The sequence below is a fragment of the Coenobita brevimanus genome, chromosome 108 (genome assembly GCF_032717465.1).
Source record: "Coenobita brevimanus isolate Jiangsu-jjx chromosome 108, ASM3271746v2, whole genome shotgun sequence".
Taxonomy (NCBI): domain Eukaryota; kingdom Metazoa; phylum Arthropoda; class Malacostraca; order Decapoda; family Coenobitidae; genus Coenobita; species Coenobita brevimanus.
In genome coordinates, this window is record NC_137061.1 from 5,961,406 (window position 1) to 5,986,032 (window position 24,627).

Consider the following 24,627-nt stretch of genomic DNA (forward strand, 5'->3'; position numbering starts at 1 on the left):
GGAGTAAGAAATGAATAAAATGGCTGAGTCTGTTGGTGTGGGCGAGGGCTTAGTAGTGGAGGTAGGAAATAAATGGCTTAGTCTGCTGGTGTGGGCGTAGGAAATGAAGAAATGGCTGGGTCTGCTGGTGTGGGCGTAGGAAATGAAAAATGATAGAAACTGACCACAACGAGCCGTCCCCGGAACACAAAAGGATCGTTCTATCTGGCTCCCTGTAGAGAAGTGGGCCTTATCAGCAGCTTTTATCTATCGCCCTTATCTATTGCGCTTCCCAGATCATTAACCCACTAATAACGATAACCTCCTCTCTCTCTCTCTCTCTCTCTTCAGACGGTTTTTACTGAGACGGAAGACCTTTCGAAGCGCGCTTGTTCTCGTGTGACAAAGACCCATACCCTCTTTATATATTATTATTATTATTATTATACAGGTAGCTTGGTGTCCACGTGTAGTCGGATTGAAGGGTTAATTTGGCTAGCAATCAAGGACTCATTACTAATTCGTAGGCAAGTGTAGTAAAACTGGAGGGCAATTTTGACTAGTAACCAAGGAGACTCGTTACTACCACATGGCCAAATATTGTAAAATTGGAGTGTAATTTTGGGTAGTAATCAAGGAGACTCATTACTCGCTCAGGGTCATTTGTAGTCAGGTTTGGGGAAATTTGACTAGTAACCAAGGAGACTCATTGCTACCTCATGGCCAAGTGTAGTCAGATTGGAGGGCAAATTTGACTAGTAACCAAGGAGACTCATCGAATAACACAATCACTAATTAGCATTCAAGTTGTAGGATTAGCCAAGTTCCATCAGATAAAATAAATATATATTTATATATATATATATATATTTATATATATATATATATATATAGAAAATGGGTAAAAAAAAAAATCCATTAACTTCTACTGCGACGTGTTTTTTTGGATTTAATTTTTGGTGTTCAATTTTAAAAGTATATAATTTTTTATCTATTTTTTTGGTGTTCAGTTTAAAAGTTTATACGTGTTTTTTTTATATTTTATTTGTGTTCAAATTTCAAAAGTTTAAATCTCGCTGTGAAAGGGTTAATTTTACGTGTAGCTGGGTGTGATGTGGTAATATGGCGTAATAATTGATGGGAAACTCACTAACACCAGTTCTTTACCGATTTATTTCTGATTCTGCTCCGTTCCTATATTCTTGTGTTGTGCAGTCTATGGACATTGAAAAGACGTAAAAAACAAACCAGGGGATTTTAATAAGTAGTTTGGAAAATAAATCGGTAAAGAAGAGGTGTTAGGGAGCCTCCTTACCCTACGAGAATACGGACCTGTGTGTCCTTATCAGACCCCCTTATCAGTCCGCGGCCATCTTCCATATCGCTTACAAAATGGTGGACGACACAGAAATAGGCCATGTTATCAGTATTTTCATATATTGGTGATAGTATATACTTTTCTATCCATCACTGTATCTATTTATTGGATTACGCCGCGTCCTGTGAGTGGTGGTTGCCATAGATATTCAAATTCGTCCCTACGAAGTAACGGTTTTTCGCTTCCTCCTCCCCCTCCTCCTTCCTTCACCTCCTCCCCCGCCTCTCCATTTTCAACAATTTTCCTGTCTAGTACCTGACGCTGTTTCCTGTGAGTGGTGGCTCCGTCAGAACTCTATTTGCTTGTCCCTACTCACTAACGGTCACTTCCTCTTCCTCTTCCTCTTCCACATCACACCGCCCTTCCACATGCACTCGCTTTCCTCCTCTCCCTCCCTCTTTCGTTCACCTCATTTTCATGTTTTATTGCCTTATTGTTTTATTATTCTCTCGGTTCTTCCTTCTTTTTCCTTTACTGCTCCTTACTCTCTCCCTCCCCTTCTCCTCGATTCATTTCTTTCATTTCCTCATCTTTATATTCATCACTCCTCATATTTTTTCTTCGTACGCATCTCCCCTCAATCCTGTCTCATTACTTCGCTGTTTTCATTTTCTTTCAGTTCTCCCCTCCCATTCACAGTTCTCATTCATCTTTATTTTTCATCCATTTCTTTCTGTCCTTTCATTTCTTTTGCCTTTCTATCCCTGTCTCTCCACTTGTCCTTCCTTTTTATCTCTTCATTTCCTTTCTCTTTCATTTTCCTTTCCTATTGATCAACCATTTCTTCCTACGTCATTTTGTGGCTTTCCTTACATTTATCCGTTCCTACTCCCTCCATTCTCATTCAAATTTTCTGCGTAATTCTCCAATCATCCTTATTTTCCTTCGTTTATCTCCTCACGAATCCATTCCTACCTCCATTGCTTTTTCCATCTATTATCCACTTCTGTCTTCCCTCTATCCTCTTGTCTTCCTCCATTTGTCTTCCTCTTCCTCGTCCATTTATCCTTCTCTCCATTTATCCTCCCCTCCTGCCTCCATCCTCCTCCCTCTCCACGTTATCTTATCTCGCGCGGCGTGTGGTGGACCAACGAACCAACATTACAAAACTTATTTATTTCTCTCTAAGCCGCGTGTTTACAGCTGCGTAGGTGTCGGCGCCATTTAAACCAGCACCACCCCCACCTTCAAGTAAAAAAAAAAGTGGCAAAAGAAAGGGGGGAATAAGAGCGAGGGAGGCTTAAATAAGAGCGGCGGTGGTGGTGGTGGTGTGGGGGAAACTGCGCATGCGTGAGGTGGCTGGAGGGGGTAGAGGAGGTGGTGGTGGAGGCAACCGGTTAGTAGTGCTGGAGCAGTGAGGCCGTGTGGTTGTCTTTTGCCTTCCCCTCGGACTCTCCTTTAGCACAGCCCAACCAGTCCAAACCTCGAGTGTGGATTACGCAGAAAGTTTAAAGTGAAACAGGTGGATTTACGGCAGTTTACCTCCGCTTTAGGTCATTTTTGGGATCGCTGTGTACCTTGAGTGTGATTTTGTTCCCAACGGTTTATCGCAGTTTAAAATCGGGTAGTATCAGTGCAAAAGTGATGGCTACCGTGGACAATCCCAGCGTCCTTAACAGCCTTAGCAGCCTCAACGCCCTGGCTGGCAAGATCTCCCCGCAGTCTAACAGCAACAGCGGCGGCGACAGCAACAGCGGCAGTTCCAACGGCGGGAAGCATCATAACGGAAAGTAAGTGCCGTTTTAAACACACTTCATTACGCACTTCATTATCCCCCATGCCCACCGTAATTAATGTACAACCACGTGCGCTTGGTTACCTTCATAAATTTGTACACTTCTCCCGTCTCATGTACAACCGCCGCCACGTGCCTGTGTAATTTATGAGTACATCCCAGGCTGAAGATGGTTTAATGATGTACACGCAGTCAACCATGTGCTCAGGCTGCTGTATATTGAGCACTTCATTTTCCGTTAATTATAAAGATGAAGATGTTTGAATTTCGTGCTTCCTTAATTACTGTACATCTTCGTGCAGTAGTCCAATAATAAGCACTTTCATGTACCGTACCAAGAACTGATGTACCGTTCAGTTGCGTCACATACCAAGTACATTAGGTTACTTGTGCTCAGTCGAAATGAATGAAAAGTACCATATCTTAATTCCGTGCAATCCATACGGTGTACCCTAACAATGTACCATTTTGAGGGACATTCCTGGTACAGCTGACGGTACGTGCATTTTCTCTAGGCCAAGTTTGAATAAAAAAAAAAAAAGAGGTTAGATTTAAATACCATATAGTAGTGTAAAAGTTGATGATGATGTAATAGAAGGTTGATTATGTACATCCGAGTTAGCGTACATTATTTTGAACATTTGGCACTTGTAATATTGTACTTCATATGCGTTGTACACTTATGGGATACCTAGTAATGCTGTACGTAGGCTGTGTAGCGGTTAAGTTGGTTTAGCGCAATGGCAGGTGTAATAATTGACAACCACAGTGCGTTTCGGTGTGTGTGTGTGAGAGAGAGAGAGAGAGAGAGAGCACATCACTACCACGTGTGCACACCAGACCAGAGTGTGCACTTGTACACTACCCAGTATTCATACCGGTATGTACAACCAGCTTCACTGCATGCACGTGTTCACCCATCTTCCATGTATGCTTGTGTGCATCCAGCCTTCTTGTATGCACGTGTACAACCAGCCTTCCTGTATGAATGTGTACACCCAGCCTTCGTCTTTGCACGTGTGCATCCTGCCTACCTGTATGCACGTGTACCCTTAGCCTACCTGTATGCACATGTACATCCGGTTTTTCTGTTTGAATGTGTACATCCAGTCTTCATGCATGCAAGTGTACACCCAGCGCACGTATATGCACGTGTACACCCAGCCTACCTGTGTGCACGTGTACACCTAGCCTACCTGTGTGCACGTGTACACCCAGCCTTTCTGTGCACGTGTACACCTAGCCTACCAGTATGCACGTGTACACCCAGCCTTCCTGTATGCACGTGTACGCCCAGCCTTCCTGTATGCACGTGTACACCCAGCCTCCATGTATACATCTAGCCTTCCTGTATGCACGTATACATCAAGCCTCTGTAGTCATATGTGCGTTTTGTATCCATGTATCCCCGCGTACACCACTTCATGTACACACAGCCACCTTGTATTCGTGTACATCGAGCATCAATGTCTGTATCCACATGTACACACACATCCTCTCTGTATTCATGTGTAATCCAAACTCCCTTATGTAATCATGTGTACACCCATCTGCCATATCGTTACATGTACACTTATGCTTTCCATTTCTGGTCCAGTACACAAGTAATTCTCACTATTAAGTACAGATGTTCAGAATATGTAGACAGTTCTCCACGCACATAGTATTTTGCGGTCTTATGTACACTATAAGGTTTTCTACCGGTATTTTTCGTATTTGGCGTCTGGGTAGTTTGTTTATGTTTGACGCTTTGTTAATTGCACCAGAACTTTAATTTGCGTATTATTATTATTATTATTAGGCCTGTTATTACCGTATTGTTATCGTATTATTATTATTACCGTATTGTTATCGGTATTTTTATTATTATTGCTATTATTATTATTATTATTATAGTCATATTTTGCACATGTGTTGCTCCAGGACGATTTTATTCGGTTTAGAACACGAATGAAGGGGTTAATGAAGGCTGTTTTTAACCCTTCTTTTTCGAAGTCTCACCAGCTGAAGAAAGTCGTATGAAGGCAGAAAAAAAAAAAAAGTTAATTGTCATTGAAGTGATAAAGCATGGAATAACTGATAACTCGTTGATTACAGCGACGTCAATTATTGTTCTTTCCACCATCAAACGGTTTAAATCTGTAGGAGAGTTTTCAATTGTTGCTTTAAAGATAATGCTTTTAAATATCAAATTAAAACCTTTCACTACGATGACGCGAATGTTCCCAGGTGATTTTGTTTAGCTCAGGATTTTTATTTTTATTTTATTTTTTTTATTGCAAGGAAGGAGGAGGCAAAGGTCAGAAGCCCGTAAGATTTCTACGCCCTGAGCTCGAGAAGCCCCCCTCCCCTTCCCAGCTAAATAAAATTGTCTGAAAATAGAGCATAAAATAGCAATTGTACTGTTTGGCTAGAAAATTACTTAGTGTGGAGACCAGGGGACAACAGCGGCATAAAGTCAATCAATAACCAGACGCCATAAGTCCGTAAGGGGTGGCCGTGTGTCTTAACCGTAGTTGTTTTACGGGGAGTGGCACTAACCCTCCGCCAACCCACTTGTTGACACGTAGGGAACACATATGGTTGATGATATGGTTTTCACCCAGCGTTGAGAACGGTTCTCTGGCCTACACATTACTGTAGGTTTGTTACTCAGTGTAAAGCCACCTGAGAAGGAAAGAAGAGTATTAAAAGACGACGGGAAAGATGGGAGAAATTGGAGAAGAGGGCGGACAGAAAAAGAATGATAAAAGTGAAAGAAGTAGACAGCATTACATCAAGTGAGTGGATGATGGTCGCCACCACCTACCACTATCAGCATAAAGTGACGGATATAAAATCTTCATTGCCTTATTCCTCTGACGTGATTGTTACTGTTATTTTTATTTTTATTTTATTAGTGCTATATTCATATTTTATTTTTATTGCTACATTCAGTGGATTTTTTACCATATTATTTGTATTATTAGTGCTACATTCATATTTCATTTTTGTTGCTACATTCAGACCTTGTTCTTACTATATTATTTACCGGTATTTGTGTTTTATTAGTGCTAAGTGCATATTTATTTTGTTATTGCTGCATTGAGACGATTTTTTTGAAGACAGTATAACACCTGTACACCTTTAATCAGATGTACAGTACTTTTTTAATATATTTGCCTTCTGTGGAATTTTAATTTTGGAGAGAGAACTTTAAGGGGTTTGATAAAGACTTCATTAATTCCTTCAGTACGAGAGTCTATCCTGAATCAAATAAAAATCTAGAGATAAAGAAAAGAGTTACGAGAATCAGGATGCAATACAAACGTCCGGAGGTTTTTAATAAGGTACAAGATTCAAAATGTTAAAATTTACAGTATATACTGTATGTAGGAATTTTTGTCAGTGGGTCATCTGGTACACGCAAGTCTCCAGTTTACGATGATTTTGGAAAATTGTACGAGTAGCCTAACGGTACAGAACAGTGGCGAACTGTACCGTATGCGTATTGAGGTGCATTTCGTGTTTTTTTTTCCTTGAACGGTACGGTGGTGATTCCCCCCCCCCTCTCTCTCTCTCTCTCTTTCTCTTTCTCCCTTAGCCTCCAGATGATTTAAGTTGGGTTATGAATCACGCTGAAAGGAGTTAAATCCCCCCGCCCTCTCTCTCGTAGCATGCAGATGATTTTAAGTTGGGTTAGGGATTACTTTAAAAGGAATTAAATCCTATATACGATTGCTTATCTCCCCTCGTAGTGAAGGGTTAACGGGGATTATTTTTTTTAACCCCTTCTGGGTAAGGTGATTATCTTGGGATTAAGTAGCCTAGCCGCGGGTTCCTACGCTCCCCATGGACCAAAAAAAAGATGGATAAATGAATAAAATCGTAGAGGTAGCTAAAGTAAAATGAAAATGTCTAATTGTACTGAAGAGATTAGTAAACAGTAATCCATAGAAATAGAGTCTGAGCCACCCTAATCTACCTAAACAAACCCTAATCCTCCTTATCGTACTGAAGAGATTAAGAAATGATCTAATCCGCCCCCTTATCCCTAATCCATCCTCTCTCCATGTGTGGGTATGCTGTCTGAGGTGCACACGATAACGCACACGGTGTCTCCCCCCGTGTGCGTGAGTGAGGTGTGAAGTGTGTGTGCGTGTGCGTGCTCTTTGTCATCAACGTGGTAATTCGTGGGTTTCAGATTGTGAAGTGTCGTCGAGGTAACGATATGGTCTCGATATCAATACCATTTTATAGGATGACGTCTTTTTTGCTTATTGTTACCGGTGAGAGAGAGAGAGAGTTGGGCAATTTGTGTCATTTAGGTAACAACTCACTGTCCTCCCTATTTATGGCCCAGCTTGCCCCTCCAACTCATTCTTGGGTGTACCGCTATTCAATTTAAAGTCTCTGGTAATTACCCCTTTTGCTTGTAAGTTGCCCAGGCGTTAAAAAATTCCCCTTTCTAATTATCGCCCAAAACCCTGCCAACTACGCCAAAAGACCCGCAAATTACCGCCAAATTAGTTGCAAAGGTCCGTGGTCAGTACGCCAATTAAGCATAATAGATTTCTCTTTTTTTTTTTTTTTTTTTTTTTTAAAATTCAGAACGCGCGATTATTCCACTTCCATTTTTATCTTCCTCCTCGTTTGTGGTTTTGTCGGGAGAGATATATGGAAGGCATTGTAAGTAGTGGTTCTGTGTGTGTGTGTGTGTGTGTGTGTTCAGGGCCGGAAGATTGCGTAATGGAATGAACAAGGTGTAATGTGACATGTATAAAGTTGTATTCGAAGTGCCATAGGACGGTTCGTATCACCTTTTCTGTAGCGAATTGTTGTGCTTGTTATACCTCAGTATCCATTTGTATATTATGAATGCTAACTATGTAGGTCTAAATAACATACAAGGGAAATGTTTAAGGTGTAATAGAATCGCTAAGGAGGAAGAATTACGAAGCCCCTTGTAGCACTAAGAATACGGCTTAAAGTGACAAATGGATGAAATGGGTGGGATCAAAGTGGTGAAATGGGTGGCATCAAAGTGACATGGTGAAATGGGTGGGATCAAAGTGACAGATGGGTGGGATCAGTGAGAAATGGGTGGGAACAAAGTGACAAATGGGTAGGATCAAAGGGACAAATGGGTGAAATGGGTAGGATCAAAGGGACATGGTGAAATGGGTGGAATCGAAATGACATGGTGAAATGGGTGGGATCAGTGACAAATGGGTGGGATCAAAGGGACAAATGGGTGAAAGTAACAAATAGGCGAAATGGGTAGGAAACCAGAAAAAAAAAAAAAAAACTCCGCTGACAGACTCATTTGGGTATTTTATTCGGGATGTTGCAGATTAATTTACTCAGGAATGTTCTAAAAGTCCAAAGGCTGCACGGTAACATAAGAAGATAATTTACATCTCTCGGTCTTCCAAAATTTCCCCCGGCAAAAATGTGTTCATCCTTCAGTCTACTAAAATTTCCCTTCAGTAAAAACGTTTTCATCCCTGTCTGCAACAATTCCCCTCAAAAACGTTTTCATCCCCGTCTCCTAAAATTTCCCCTCGGCAAAAACGTTTTCCGCGCTCTGTCTAGTAAAATTTCCCTCAACAAAAAACGTTTTCATCCTTGCCCACTAAAATTCCATCAACAAAAACGTTTTCATCCCTCTGTCCACTAAAATTTGCCTTAACAAAGACGTTTTCACCCCTCTGTCTACTAAGATCTCCCTCAACAAAAAACGTTTTCAACCCTGTCACCTAAAATTTCCCTTAAAAACGTTTTCATCCCTCTGTCCACTAAGTTTCCCTCAACAAAACGTTTTCATCTCTCTGTCCACTAAAGTTTCCCTTAACAATCACGTTTTCAGTCCTTTGTTTACTAAAAATTTCCCTCAACTAAAACGTCTCTTGTTAGTCAAAGTAAAATATAAAGTTCTTTCATACAAGGTGGAGGGTTGTGTGCTGCTTCATTTCTTTAACGTTTAGCACAGAATCTACACCGTAATTGAATGCATGTTGCCTTCTGTAGCATTCGTAGTCACAAATGAATAAAATGAGTGAGAGAAAGCTGGATAGACCCTTAGTTTTCAAGCGTAATATCTTCAAGACTAGTAGCCCATCTTGGACTACACAGACCCCAATATCTTCAAGGTTATATCTTTTTTTCAATATATACTGGCGTTACAGTAACAGTCTTAGGCCTTCGACATTAGGATGTAAAATGGGTGAGAAGGAAGTGTAAGATGTGTTAAGTTTATTTCTCTAACGTTTTGGTCTAACAAAATCCAGTTTCCTTTAGGTTAGACTCAAATGTGTGTGTGTGTGAGAGAGAGAGATTTTCCTGTTTTCCTCCCTCCCTTTATCATACTCCTATTCATTTGTCAGTTAAAGGAAGTTACTGCCATCATTATATAACAAGATATACCAATAGCCTGCTGATGATTATTTTTAACATCCTTCTTTTTAACAGCCTAATTCAGTATCTTTCATTACCGGGTATTGTTATTGCCGTGTTATTATTATTATTGCCAGGTATCAGTATTGTTATTGTATCATTATCATTGTTATTACCGGTATTTATTGTTACTGATACTACTACGGTACTACTACTAACACCTACAACTAGCTACTACTACTGCCGGTAGCTACTTAAGAATTGTGGCCATCGTTTGTTGCTCTTGACATTTTAAAGTGTTTTAACCATTGGCAGGGAAGTTATCAAAGTAAATCCAACTCCGCCACCACTTACATTTAGCTGCATTTTTCTCTTACATTTCTCTCTCTCAGTTCCTCGTTCCTGCCTAAATATCCACGTACCCGGAAGTGCTTCGGAAACGCCTTGAGTACACGACTAATGATATTGTTGATTATCTGTAACTAAGGAAATTATTTCAGCTTATTGAAAGGCGGACCGAAAAAAAAGCGTAGGACGAGGTCATAGAGTGTGATATCAGGGATAAGAGATTGAATAGGGAGGCTGCCAGAGAGCGAGCAGCGTGGAGAGCCGCCATTAAGTGACCAAGTTGACGTATGCAAGAACGTTGGAGCCTTTATAAACGATACGAATGATACCCGGTATATATATATATATATATATATATATATATATATATATATATATATATATATATATATATATATATATACAAACCCCGCTAGATTAGTGTCCTGAACGAAAAACGAAAATCTTAAATTGATTTGAAAAACGTGATTTTTAAACCGTTCTGCATGTTTTTAAACTGAATAAAATCGTCTGGTGGTAACGAGAATGGCCTAGTATTCAAGGGCTTGATGGAAATTGTCTTAGAGTTGTTAGTCTTCTTTGGGTGACGAAAAAAAATCATGTGGCTTCAGAAAAAATAGAGAAGGAAAAAAGTAAAAAGCGTACCGGTACGCATGAAGTCTGATTTATGAGAGAATGTATATAAAGACAGCCAACAGAGCAGCAAGATCAGTGGAGCAGTACGTCTGGCAATTCTTCATAAAACTTATTTCTTCATATAGTGCCACGAAACAAAGGACAGTTTTTTTTTCTTCTTCTTCATATGAAGTTGGAGCGTGTTGTTCTGCTTGTCTTTGGGCTGAGGGCCGCTTGACTTGCTACCTCGACAAGAATTTTGAGGCAAGGGGAAAAAGTTGGGCTTCATACAACATTTTTATTTTTCTTCACTCCGTTTCCCGCCTTTCCCACAAGTTGACTGCAGCTAAAAACGGGCAGCCAACCATGAATAAATGCAACGAAAATTTAGGCTAACAACATTTTATTCCAAATCTGTTAAACCGATTAATTAAAAATACAATCCCTTGCATGGATGTAACAGCACCGGAAACTTGCTGGCCGAGAAGAAGAGTTGCAGCATAGAAAGAATTACGGTATTTAAACGTTATGTAACTGGGCTTGCAAAGAGAAATGCTGTACTTTGTGAGATGACGGCCAGATGGGGCGTGGAAACGAGTGTATTTAAGTTGACATACATATTCCACGTTTTGTAATTGGGAATACAGAGGGAAATGCTGTACTTTCTGAGATGGTCCGGCCAAATGGAAAGTGGAGAAATGAGTATAGTTTGATTGACCCATGTTTTCACTGACAAGGAGCGGTATTCTGGTATGGGTAGGAAGCTTACTAACACCTTTTCCTTACCGATTTATTTCTGATTCTGCTCCGTTACCATATTCTGTGTTATTCATGCAAGCTTTGTCGATACTGAAAAGACTTAAGAAACAAACCAGGGGATATTAAAGAGTAGTTTCGAAAACAAATCGTTCAGGAAGAGATGTTAGGGAGCCCCCATACCCGATGATAATACGGACCAAGGAGGGTAATTTCGGTGGATAGGAAGGCAATAGATACCGTTGATAGACAGACAGATAGATAGATAAGAAGGCGTCGTAGTACCTCATTTTAACCAGTTTATTCACTCTTGTAACGCTGATAATTTCTTGCAGCCTTTGTAATTTTATGGAAACAAAGAAGCTTAAGATTAATACCGTTCAGGTAATTACATGCAAAAATAAAGTGTAGACTAATTTGTCAAAAAAATCGCAAAGAAACTGATACCGTGGGCTGGAGTAAAAATCCTCTTTCTAAAATGATGAGAATTCGGGTCCAGAGTGATGTATGTGCGGTAGTTAGCATACTTTTTTCACCATAACTTGGCCTAGAGATCGTCCTTTTGTATGCTTATTTCAAGTAGCTCAGTGGTGTCGCCAAAAAGAAAGTAAAAAAAGGAATCTTCAGCTCTACATATTTTTCCATAGCTCCTCGGCAGCGGAGGGCTAGTTAGGATGAAAAGAGTATAGTAAGAGAGACCATTTGTGAATTTGAGGGAAAGGCGAGGGAGCTTTAAGGGGGAAGGAAAGTTGTTAATTATGAGGGATGAGAGGATTTTTTTTTCTTTTTGCTATCATATTACATTATAGAGTGGATAACGACAAAAAATAATATGCCTCTTGTTTTTATTTTTATTTTTCCCAGGCAGCCCATCCTCACGGGACGGCGTCGGGAGCGAGAAAGGGATGAGAGGAATAATTTTGCCACCATATTACAGTACAGAATAGCCAGCGAAAAGAAAAAATTATATTCCTGTTGTTTTTATTTTTATTTTATTTTTTTTTTCTAGTCAGCCAATCCTCACGGGACGCGGCATCAGGGGCGAGTATAGGTATTTGGTATGCGTCTCACCTCGCGGCAAATTATTCAAAGCACACCGCTGGGAATACGGGGTAGATGTACTGCGCCGCCTTTTTCGCCGTCGCGGTAATTAAAAACACGAAGAGTAATTGCCAGTTCAGCCAGCAAAAAGGAAAATCGCGTAATTGGTTTGTGTGTGTGTTTTTGCGGCAGGCTGTATGTTGTGTAGTGTTGCAGCCTCGTGATTAATTCAGCTTCAGGTTGTTGACTCCCAGACACACTTTTGCCTCGTTCATAAAGTGTGGTTTTAACGCTTTTATTCTAGTGATTTATTTTTTGTTTTATGCTTCCTGCTTGTTGATGATTTTTACCTATAGGATTGCTTTCTCTCTCTCTCTCTCTCTCTCTCTCTCAGGTAGGCTATAAGGGTTAGATCTCACTCGTATAAAGGTTAGATTCTCTCTCTCTCTCTCTCTCTCTCTCTCTCTCTCTCTCTCTCTCTCTCTCTCTCTCTCAGGTATAGGGGTGAGACATGTCCATTAACCTACTCAATGTGTTGAACAAAAATAGTTGAATAAGATCGTTCAGTAGTAATAAGAACAAAAAACGTGCCATGGGATTGCAGGGATTAACACCTTCATGCCGAGGACGTCTTTATTCATAGATTTTAACCTCTTCAGCCCAAGGACTTTATTCACATTTAAAAACCCATTCACCACGAAGACGCTTTTTTATATTTATCCTCAGATGTATATTTATTTTTCTGTTGCAAGGGTTAGATACAGCCTTCATGAATGCCTTCAGTACGAGGTCTTTCCTAACTCGTTCATTCACCTGTATATATATATATATATATATAAAAAAAAGTCAGGCGGAATGAGGTAAAAAAAAAAAAAAAAAAAAAAAAAATTAACTCCGGAACTCGACGTACTGTACATGTAAAAGCCTGATTTTTCTTTTCCTTTTTTTTTTTCTCGTAGTCAGGAATATATATTTTTTCTTTTTTCTGTAGCGTCAGGTTGCTACGTCGATTTGTGTTGGGTATTAATTTTGTGAGTAGCTAGTTCTTCAGGCTTCTGTTTGTCTGTTTTTGGCTGTGGAAATTGCCTGTTTCGTTTTGTTGATAATGTTCAGTGTTTATGGCTCTTATAACCTATTTATTATTATCATTATTATTTTATTATATACCGTATTATTAGTATTATGGTATAATTTTATTATCATAGTAATTTTACTGTATAATACGGTAATTAGGACGTATTATCTTATAGGTATTATTATTATTATTATGATCGGTACTGTTTGGTACCGTACCGTATTTACTGGTATTGGCAGTCCTAATGGCATTGTAAGAATGGACAATACAAATTACCCGCGATAATTTCCGTGGCATCACAAGTCCGATAACGATAAGATGCCTTTGCCTATTTTAGATAATCGAATAACTGGGAAATAAAGCAAGTTAGGCCAAGCTTCAGTTAAGTGTGTAAAGCAAATAAAAGTGAGCCTGTTTTTATTCTGCACTTATATAACGGTAATCGATAAAGCACTACTACTACTATACTACTGCTGCTACTACTACTATTACTATTTTTATGGAAGGAAGAATGAGTCAAAGCCAGGAGTCCTCATATCGTCCCCATCAGGAAGTAATAAAAACAAGATACCAGTAATAGAGAGCCAGATTACTGTGTGATACGTTCGCTTCGAGGTGTCTGGACACTGCGGTTTAAAGACTGGAGGTCATAGGCAGTAGGAAATACAGACAGAGGAAGACAGTTCCAGAGTTGGCCTGTTGCATACTTGATGGCCTGGGAGTGACAGTTAACTCTTACTACCGGTACTACTGCTACTACAAATAATAATAATAATAAACAGTAGTGACCAAGGTTTCCATTGCATAGTAACGCAGACAATTGGGCTAGTTATATTCGTGTTGGCGTATGTAGTGCAGTTTTATTCTTATAGATTTGCTTGTTCCGGTACGGTGATTGGCGCCTCGGTTGTTTAACAGTTACAGGTAGTATTGCTGGCGTGTGGCGGACTTTATTTTTATTTTAGTATTATAACCGGGTATTCCACTACTACTACTACTATTACGACTACTGTTATATTATTATTATTATTATTACCATCGCCAAGGAGGTTATGTTTTACCCCACGTTGGTTGGTTTGTCTATTTGAATGTCTCTCTGTTAGCAGGATTACTCAAAAAGTTATGAACTAATTTGGATGAAATTTCGTGGAAGGGTGGGTCATGGGCCACGGAACAAACATTAAATTTTGGGTTGGATTCGGATTCGGACCAGGAGTATCCCGCAAAATATCCAAAAGTTCTCCATGAATTTCAATGAAATTTTTTGGAAAGGTGGACCATGGGCCAGGAAAAAGTTGATTAAATTTTGGGATGGCTCAGGATCCTACATCCATGGCTTTGGATCCGGTATTACAAAAAAAAGTTATGAACGGATTTTGATAGAATTTTGTTGTGGAAGGGTGGGCCATGGGCCAATGAGGAAATGAGAAATGTGGGGGACAGATCCGGATCCAGATCTGGAGTAGCCTGCAGAATATTTCAAAAAGTTCTCTATGAATTTCCATGACATTTTGTGGAAAGGTGGGCCATGGACCAAGAAAGAATTGACTAAATTTTGGGGAGGATCCGGATCCTTTTTATTGCCCATGGCAATGACGGAGGTATGCACTCTGGGCGCTTTCTAGTTATTGTTTTTACCGGGTGTTCAACTGCCACCATATGTACCGCTGGTACTATATTATTATTATTACCGGCATTTGTATTATTCTACCACTACTGCTACTACTACTACTACTACTACTACTACTACTACTGCTAGTTGTTTATTTATTTATTTTTTCTGTAGCTACCTGACGCCCTTCCAGACTTAATTAAAATTGTTTGATGAAAGCTTGAATAAAATGGAAAAATACCCATTCCTTGTGGAGGATTAAGTCGCCATAGTGAAGTGGATAAGGGAAAGTTAAAGAAAAGGAAATACCAGGCGGACACATGTTGACGTAGGTTTTTTCCTGACTTCCGGCATGAGTAGGCAACGGAAGACAGTGAGGAAGTAAGAGTGTGTGGGTGGTATTTGGTAGTGACTACGTAATACCCCTGCCTTAGTGATTCATTCTGCTTATTACGCTTGAAATGGCCTCTTACGGTAGTGATTCCAGGTACGTTGATATTGAAACGATACAATTGACGTACAAGAGAGTGTTAAGCAGAATAAGTCGCAAGGGAAGGGATGTTTCGAAGTCTGTGTAACCTATTTATCAGTCTAGTTATATCTTCACTCACGCATTCATTTATTCATTTCACTGGACTGTAGAAATAGCGAATTTAACTGTTCACTACGAGGAGTTTTTTGTATACTGTGAAATTGCCTTGTGGGGGGAAAAAAGAAAGAAAGAAAGGGGCAGTAGAAAGGGCAAATTGAGAGCTTTATAAACCGTTGACACAAGCGGAATAAAATAATGTGGTCGTAGCAAAAGGGATAAACATTAAGCTACCCATTATTAAAGGATTTACGATATTTTAGTACTAATATTGCGGTACGGTAGCCAGTGTGCCGTTATTTTTTTCTACTTTCATGTTATTTTTTTCTTTTCGGTTACCCGGGCTTTTAAAAACATCTTTATGGCCGCCTTTTAACACAGCAAATGTATCCCCCCCAAAATCGATTGCCATAATAGTATATCAGAGTTGGAAATTTGCCTTGATACTAGTGATGTTTGATGTTGGTAGAGCCGATAGACATCCAGGCACTTATTCTCGTCGGGTAAGGAGTCTCCGTAGCAGCTCTTCCTTAGCGATTTATTTTCCACAATACTCATTAATATCCCCTGGTTTGCTTCATTTGAATATCGACACGGATTGCTTGAATAACACACACGAATATAGGAACCCTGCAGAACCGGAAATAAATCGGTAAGGAAGGGGTGTTAGTACGCTTGCTAACTGTACCAGAATACCACCTCCCAGAGTTTGCAGGTGTCGTTAAGTAGGGTGATAATACGTGAAGAACATCAATATTTCATATATGTTCACGGGTATTTTATTGTTATTCAAGGTACGTAGCCCTCCAGGGGAGGAAAAAAAAAAAAAAAGCCTAAGTACCGGTATGCTGATGATAGTACCTTTTTTTTTTTTTTTTTTTTTTTACGCGAGCCGTTCATACATCCGGTGCGACCTCGTGACCCCCCTCCCCCGCCCCCTCCAAAATGAGGTCTGTTTACGCCCCTTGTTATATCCTCGTACGGTACCGTACGGGACTTTGAGGGAAGATGTGACTTCTGAATTTTTTACCCCTCTCTCTCTCTCTCTCTCTCTCTCTCTCTCTCTCTCTCTCTCTCTCTCTCTCTCTCTCTCAGCTGTGTATCTTCTAAGGAATGCATACTCATTACAGGATGAATGTTGTGTAAATAGTGTTGTGGCATTTATTCGTACTGGTGTTGCATAATAAGTAGCACAAAGCTTATTTTACCATCACTAGTCCTATCATTAAGTTCTGTTATTGTACACCATCGTCATTAGCTATGTGAATGTACAATAAATGCTGTACAGTAATATTTTCAGAATATTTGGTTGAGGAGGGTAATGCTTATTTCCCAGGGTACAATATTTACCAGTATTATACAGTAAAGGAACACACACACACACACACACACACACACACACACACACACACACACACACACACGAAAGGGACTGGTATCGGCCGACTCTTTCCGATGTATACTGGTTAATCGGTGCATCCCTTGTAGTCCATTAACAAGGAATTAACGTTTAAGTCCAAATAACGTACGGTTTATATAAGTGAACGAAAAAAAAAAAAACACACAGAATACCCTTCCTACCGGTAATATTACAATTTAAATGTTGGGGCGAAATGCGTATGTGTAGCCTGTTTGTATTTGCAAATGGAGTATCTTCAACATTTTTAAGTGTGTTGACGAAAAAATGTATAGCTATTTCAATGTGTATGTTTTCCTTGGCGTATTTGTTTTATTATACAGTTTAATTGTAACTAATAATATTTAATGTAAATGTCCAGCTTCACAATTTATTAATTCCCCTTTATCTTTTACGTAGACTGCCATAGCTTAGTGTGAACTGAATTTCGAGACCAGGCATCCACTTGATTGGAAAAAAATAAATCTTTCCATGATTTGGTATTGTTTGTGTTAGTGATGCAATGCCGGAGGGACGACTGAGGTAGCTTTAGACATGGGAGAATTGATGACGTGGTGAGGAAGGTCATGAGTATAGATGTGGATGGAAGGGAATGGATGACGTGGTGAGGAAGGTCTTGAGTGTAGATGTGGATGGAAGGGAATGGATGACGTGGTGAGGAAGGTCATGAGTGTGGATGTGGATGGAAGGGAATGGATGATTTGGTGAGGAAGGTGATGAGAGTGGATGTGGATGGAAGGGAATTGATGACTTGGTAAGGAAGGTTATGAAAGTGGATGTGGATGGAAGGGAATGGATGATGTGGTGAGGAAGGTTATGAGAGTGGATGTGGATGGAAAACAGACTGGCAAGGGGAAGGTTGACGAAGTAAAGGAATTTTTTTTTTCTCTTTTTTTTTACAAGGAGACTTTATGTGATTTTGCGAAGTAGAGAGCGCTTATATGATGAACAAGGTTTAGGTTACGTCCACACCAAAGTCATGCTGGTGCGGGTGGAAGTTCTGCATCATTGTAATTCTCGGCTGCACCCGCCCGCGTCCAGTGGGGTCACTTGTATGGATTATTAATGCAAAACTCCGCCCGTACCAGCAACCATTTGGTGTTGACGAGACCTTAATCTTACTCCGATAACAATAGCCTTTAAAACAGTTTGAAAATCATTGTACGGTTCAAGTCCAACTGTTACAGATTTTTTATGAATGGAGGACACCTGTACTCTGATTTATGGGTTATTTATTTACCGGTATTTATTTATTTATTTATTTTGGTTTTGTTTTCCCTTCCTCTTCATCTTTTGTAAAAATAATGTAACTACGGTGTGAGATTTATTTATCTATGTATTTTTTGAAGATTCCGAAAGGGGGTGTTTGTGATGAAGGTGATCGGTTTGTATATATTTGATCTTTATTTTCGGGTAACTATACTTGACCCCTGAGTTTAGGAATTGGCAATAGCGGGCTGGAAATAAGCAGTGACTTATTTTCGTGTTCATTCTTAAGTCAACGTATATAACCTGATAAATAATTACCTTTGCTTCGTGTTCTTTTCCTGTGGCTTCTCTCTCTCTCTCTCTCTCTCTCTCTCTCCACACACACACACACAATTCCGCTGTTTTCCACGTCTCTCCCTTCAACCTACATCACCCTCCAATCTCGCAACCCCCCCCACGGTAGGCGGGAGTGTGAATCAGGAATGAGCTGAGCTGCCTGATCCTCTGTATTGCTTTCTCTCTCTCTCTCTCTCTCTCTCTCTCTCTCTCTCTCTCTCTCTCTCTCTCTCTCTCTCGTGATAAGGTTTTTTTCACATTCAGCATCTGTATATAAAAGAGCCGCGTTGTTTGTTTTTCCTTCAGTAACGTCCAAACCAAGGGCCAGAGATCCTCAGACCCGTATACAGTATATTCTGAATCAGGGTGACCCAAGGATGGTTTTAGGGGGGTCAGAATTCGGATTGGGTCACTGGAGGTCACCGATAATACACGCTCAAACCATCGGACCCAGCAGCTCAATTTTGAGCATGGAGACTCGCATGACCTCCAGTTCGGACATAGGCTATGTGAGGTTGACCTCCGAGGTCATTTGAGGTCACCGGTAATAGTAAACAAGTGCACACAAATACTGTACGATAGTTTGCGGAAGCTGAAATAGAAAGTTCTTGGACCTCTTATAATCCCTCTTCAAAAACATAAAAGGTACATGTCTTTCTGGAGTAGAAAGAAAGATTGAGCTAGAACAAATAGGATAAGAGTGTTCACCTTTTTGGGCCGGGCAACGCCGGGTACCCCTGCTGGTTTAACGTAATCTAACAAACTACTTCAGTTCAATGACCTTTCCTATCTTCCTTCACTCAGAACGGTTGGATGTTAGTTTAGCCCAATCGTTCTGCCAGTTATGGCCTTCTATCAGTCCTTTCTTGACACCACGATTCTTTATCTGTTATATCTTATCGGTATATCTGCGATGGACCTGACTTATTCCTTTAATTCCTCTGTAAGCCTATAGTGCAGCCTCACCCAGTTTCCCTTAGTGAAGAAATGTGGGAGAGGTCTTTGTCCTGTAGTCAAATACCGGTACCAGTAGCTATTTTGTGATGGTGGAGAATTGTGGCCTATGGATGGTGGTGGTGATGGACCAACACATTGGCGGTGATGATGATGGTGGTGGTGATGATGAAGATGATGATGATGGACTAATGCAGGCTGGCGTTGGTGCATTTCCTTAGATTCTTGATGATGATAAAACTCATGTAGTTTGCGACACTTGACAAATGCTGGTGACGTGGCTGCTAACAGGCTAATGGTGATGATAAAGGGCTAGCACAGGGTGGTGATGAAATAATACGGTTATTGATAATGATGGAAAATAAGAAATACCCGGTATCGTATTGTATCGATAGCTACGATAATGGGCAGGCTCTCTCCATCTTGAATACTGAGCTGTAGTAAAATATTAGAAATTTAGAAAATGATGGTAGTCACGAAGAAGTCATATGGATGTAGAGCCACAGCGTCTTTCTGTAACAACGACCGGCCTGATAGGCTATAAACTGCAAAAGGAAGAAAATCCAGGCCAAGTTAGGAGTACAAACAGTAAAGTAGGATGAGGCTGTGAAATCAGTTATATACACCCTTCAGTACGATTGCATCTTACCTGGAATTATTATTATTATTATTATTATTATTATTATTATTATTTTATGCAAGGAAGAAGGAACCAAAGGCCAGGAATGTGCAAACCGTTCGTTCCAAGAAAAAACGAAAACAATACAAAAGAGCCAAATTTAAGATCCGTTCAATTCGAGATGCCTGGACATACTTCGTATGAAAGACTGGAGATCATAGGAAGTAGGAAATACAGAGAGAGGGAGACAGTTCCAGAGTTGACCTGTTGCATAAATGAAGGACTGGAAGTAGCGGTTAACTCTTGCGGTAGTCGGACGGTTTTAGTCAGCATAGTTAAGACCCTTACTATTACATGGGTTCATGGTGGTCTTCGAGTCTTTAAAATTGATTCTTGATACAACCAGGTTTTATTTATCTTTTTATTTTTTGTAAGGTTGGTAAAGACCCCTCGTACTAAAGAGTAAATGGTAAACCCCACTGGCTCCCTAAGTACCATCAGTTTTCACTTATTTATTTTTATTTTATTTATTTATTTTTTGGTGCTGCAAGTTTTATTTTACTTAGGGAAAGCCTTTAGTACCTCACAGAAAGGAGGCCGTTAACCCATTCAGTACCATGACTTTATTATTTGTTCTGCAGTGAAACAGTTTATACCGTATTTATTTTTATACCTGCGATTTTTTTTTTTTTTTGTAGAATTTATGTTTTTGTCAGCCAGACTCTAAGGTCCTTATTTTCATCGGTTAAGTTAGCTCCTAACACTTCCTAAGCGATTTATTTGCTTTATTACACGTTGACGTCCTATTCGGTGTTACTTAAATCATTCTCATATCATCATACTCTGTGTAACTAACGCACAAAAGGATAATAACCAGCCGTATCCAAAAATAAATCGCTAAGGAACATGTGCTAGAGCCCCCTTACCCGACGAGAATACAGGTCATGAAGTACGGTAGTTACTCTTGCCATGACCCAGTGCATTTGTGAGGCATTAATTTTGCCATGATCCAACACAGTCCAGCCAGTAATTCCTTAAGTGGATCTCGTGGGCTGAATACAGTGGTCAGGTGGTAATAAGAATGCAACAAGGGCCCACCTCGTGCTGAAAGGGTTAATTTAAGGGTGCAACAAAGGTGGTCGTCGTGCTGAAGGGGTTAATTTAAGGGTCACCACCAGAGTCCTTCATTAGTCCAACCTTCAATTTGACTCTGGCACCCCCGCTACTCCTGGTATGAATATCAATTAGATTTACTTGCACACCACTCCACGTTATGGCGGTGTGTGCGTGCGTGTGTGTAAAATAAATATAGCCTATAAATAAGACAGGTGCTTTAGATAAATAATAAAGCATGTAATTTAGGCATATTGGTATAATTTTCGGCGAGTGCATTGATTGTTATATATGATAGATAATTAATTGATAAGATAAAGAATATTAGGTGATTGATGCACGTAATTTAGGTATACCGATAGACTTCTAAGTAAAGAAATAAATAGCTTGATTTAATACCGTACATATCCTGGTATAACATCAGGGTAGGAGAGTGGAGCCAAGTGAATATAAGTGAAAACAGTTGTAATGGAAAGTGGAATTTGGTGAGGCAGATCGTGTTTAATTATTCCATGTGATATTTGGAACATGTGATGGTCATGTGTGTTGCATCAGTGAGTGGAGTGGATGGAAATTGCAGAGACGGCCAGCCCTAACTTTTTCGGCCATTCTGATCGGGGGGAAGAGCTTTGGAGGAATTGAAACCTTTGTCTGCCTATTGTAGGATTTTTGTTTGCTAAATCATAAGGAGGAAGTTGGAATGAAATACGGTACTTGATCACATCACCATATTCATTTATCATTTTTTTTTCTTGTTACCGCCTGGCAGTTTTATTCAGCGTAGGAGAGACAATATGATTTTTTTTTTTTTTTCGTAAACAGAATAAACTCGTCTGTACGGTAGCGAGCATGAAAAAGGGCACATCATCGTAGTGAAGGGGTAACATCCACCATCGCCCTGCAAGGAGTATTGGGTTATTTATTTACTTTATTATTTATTGGCCTCGTAAACTGCGTACAGTGCCTCTTTCCTAAATATGATAGTTCTGTAGTTAGAACAGGATAATCAGGGTTTGAACATTGAAGTTAGATGTCTCATAATTTGCTGGGTTAAATGGCAGACCAGGATTTAAGACAGATTAATTGTAGGATTACTCTTCCAGTTTGATAGCGACAGGGATGAACTTCAGTGCCGTATCTCGAGATGAACGGATCTTGAATTTGGCGCTTTATTTTTTTTATTTATATTTTTTTCTTGGAAGGAACGGTTTGCCGGGTCCTGGCCTTTGGTTCCTTCTTCCTTGCATGAGACCCATTCAGTACTTTTTTTTCTTCTCGTACTTGACAATTTTATGCGGTTTGGGAAAGAACCTTGACCTAAAGGGCTTAGCAGCAATTTCCTTTATCTCCTTTCAGAATTAAATTTAAAATATTCCTTGGTACTGCCATACTTTTATTTTTTTAGGTTACGAAACATCTTGTACTGAAGGGATTAACAGTATCATTAACCCTTTCAGTAGGATGACAAGGCAGATCATGTTGACCTTAAATGGGTATCAGTTATCAATTTGTAGTAGGTAAGCTTGATGAAACCTCTCTTAGTGAAGGTAATAATACTCACCCCTGCGTCTTTATGTCTTTGGACTGGCCTGAATAAATAATACAAGCGTAGCGTATATTAAAGATTCATATGCAGAAAATAACTGTTTGGGAAGGACTTAAAACTGATTAAATAAATAACTCGTAAAAATACGATACAAAGAGTGAAGGAAATGCTGTTAAATATAAAATGCTGGATAGGATTAACAATGTAGGAGTTTTTAATTGCGTACCGGTACCGTATAATTGATGGTGGATTGATTGAAAAGCCATCACACTGAACCTGCAGGGTATTTAACACACACACACACACACACACACTCTCTCTCTCTCTCTCTCTCTCTCTCTCTCTCTCTCTCTCCAATACCACCGCCTTGCGTTCTGCTTCACGTAAATTAGCTTCTTTCTTCCTGGCCACTTTCCCCCTCCTATTTCACACACCTCCACTCAGACGCCCAGCATTACCATTGTGTCCCTCCACAACCCCCCCCCCCTCTCTCTCTCTCCTTTTTACTCTTTACCTCTTCCCCTCCCTCCCCCCTGTCTCTATCTTATTTTGTCTATCTCTGTCAATGTCTGTCTGCCTCTGCCTGTCTACCTACCTACCTATCTCTATCTATATGTCTGTCTATCTATATCTATCTGTCGTACCATATTGTCCCTCCATCTGCTTCATCTCCCTCTCTCTCGATCTCCTTTCAGCAAACCCTTATCTCTCCAGTCATACCTTCCCTGCATTCCTCCTCACGCTCTTCTCCCTGCATCTCCTTGTACGTGTCTTCGCCTCTCAGCACATGTTTATGGTTACCTCTTACCTCAGTCTTTTGTCTCCTCGTTCTTCAACCTCTTTCTTTTTTACCCCATGGTCCCACTTAGCTGTTTTCTCCTCACTTCTTTGCATTGGATCTTTTTCTTTTCCCTGCAGCCTGTCTTCTTTTCCCTGCAGCCTGTCTTCTTCTTCCTATGCACTGTCCTCAAACGCAGATATGCCTGTTGAACTTCGGATCCTCAACCCTCAGCTTCTACTTCCCTCTTCAATCGTTCTCTCTCTCTCTCTCTCTCTCTCTCTCTCTCTCATTTATCTTCCCCCTTCATTAATCCTGCCCCCTCCCCTCCCCCCCGTGTTTCCTCTAGCCCTGTAACGCCATCCCTCATTTACCCACCATGTTCATCTCACAATCAGTCTCAGTCCCTGTTTACATTTCCACCACCCCTGTGTTTTGTAGGTGAAGGAAGGCTGCTGGGGAGAGGAAAGGGCCAGGTGTGCATTACCGACTAGACCACCTGTGTCGGAGAGAGAGAGAGAATGAATGAAAGTAACGTACGTGGCGGCTCAACAGCGAGGTCATTTGCCGCCGGAGAAATAAAAACTTATGAAAACACATAAAGATATAAACCAGCTAATACAGTGAGACAAAGCAGCAATAAAAACACAAACTAAAACATTAATAAAAACACACACAAAGAGTGAAGGAGTCCTGCCTCCTCCACAAAGGAGTGAGTGTGTGTGTGTGTGTGTACCGGGATACATAAACACATTTGCTGGGTATAATGTATGCATTTTTTAATATATCGTGTTCTATGTACATTAACGCAGAAACATATCTCGCCTAGAAGTACGTGGTCGTAAATCATAGTACAGTAACAGCTACATGGAAAAAAGGAATACAAAATTCGCAACTTCTCTTTTGGGTGTCAGCACGTGTGTGTGTGTGTGTGTAAACTATTTTATTATTTATGTATTTAGGAGAGCAGGAATTTATTTAGGCTACATGTGTGTGTGTGAGTGTGTGTGTGTGTGTTCGTTTGTGTAAACAAACTTTATGTTGGAGCGTGTATTTAGGAGAGGTGGTAATTGTGTAGGCTACGTTTGTGTGCGCGCGGGGCTGAGATCCTGTTTCCAGAGGCCAAACATTCGTCTCTTGCCTCAGTAGACA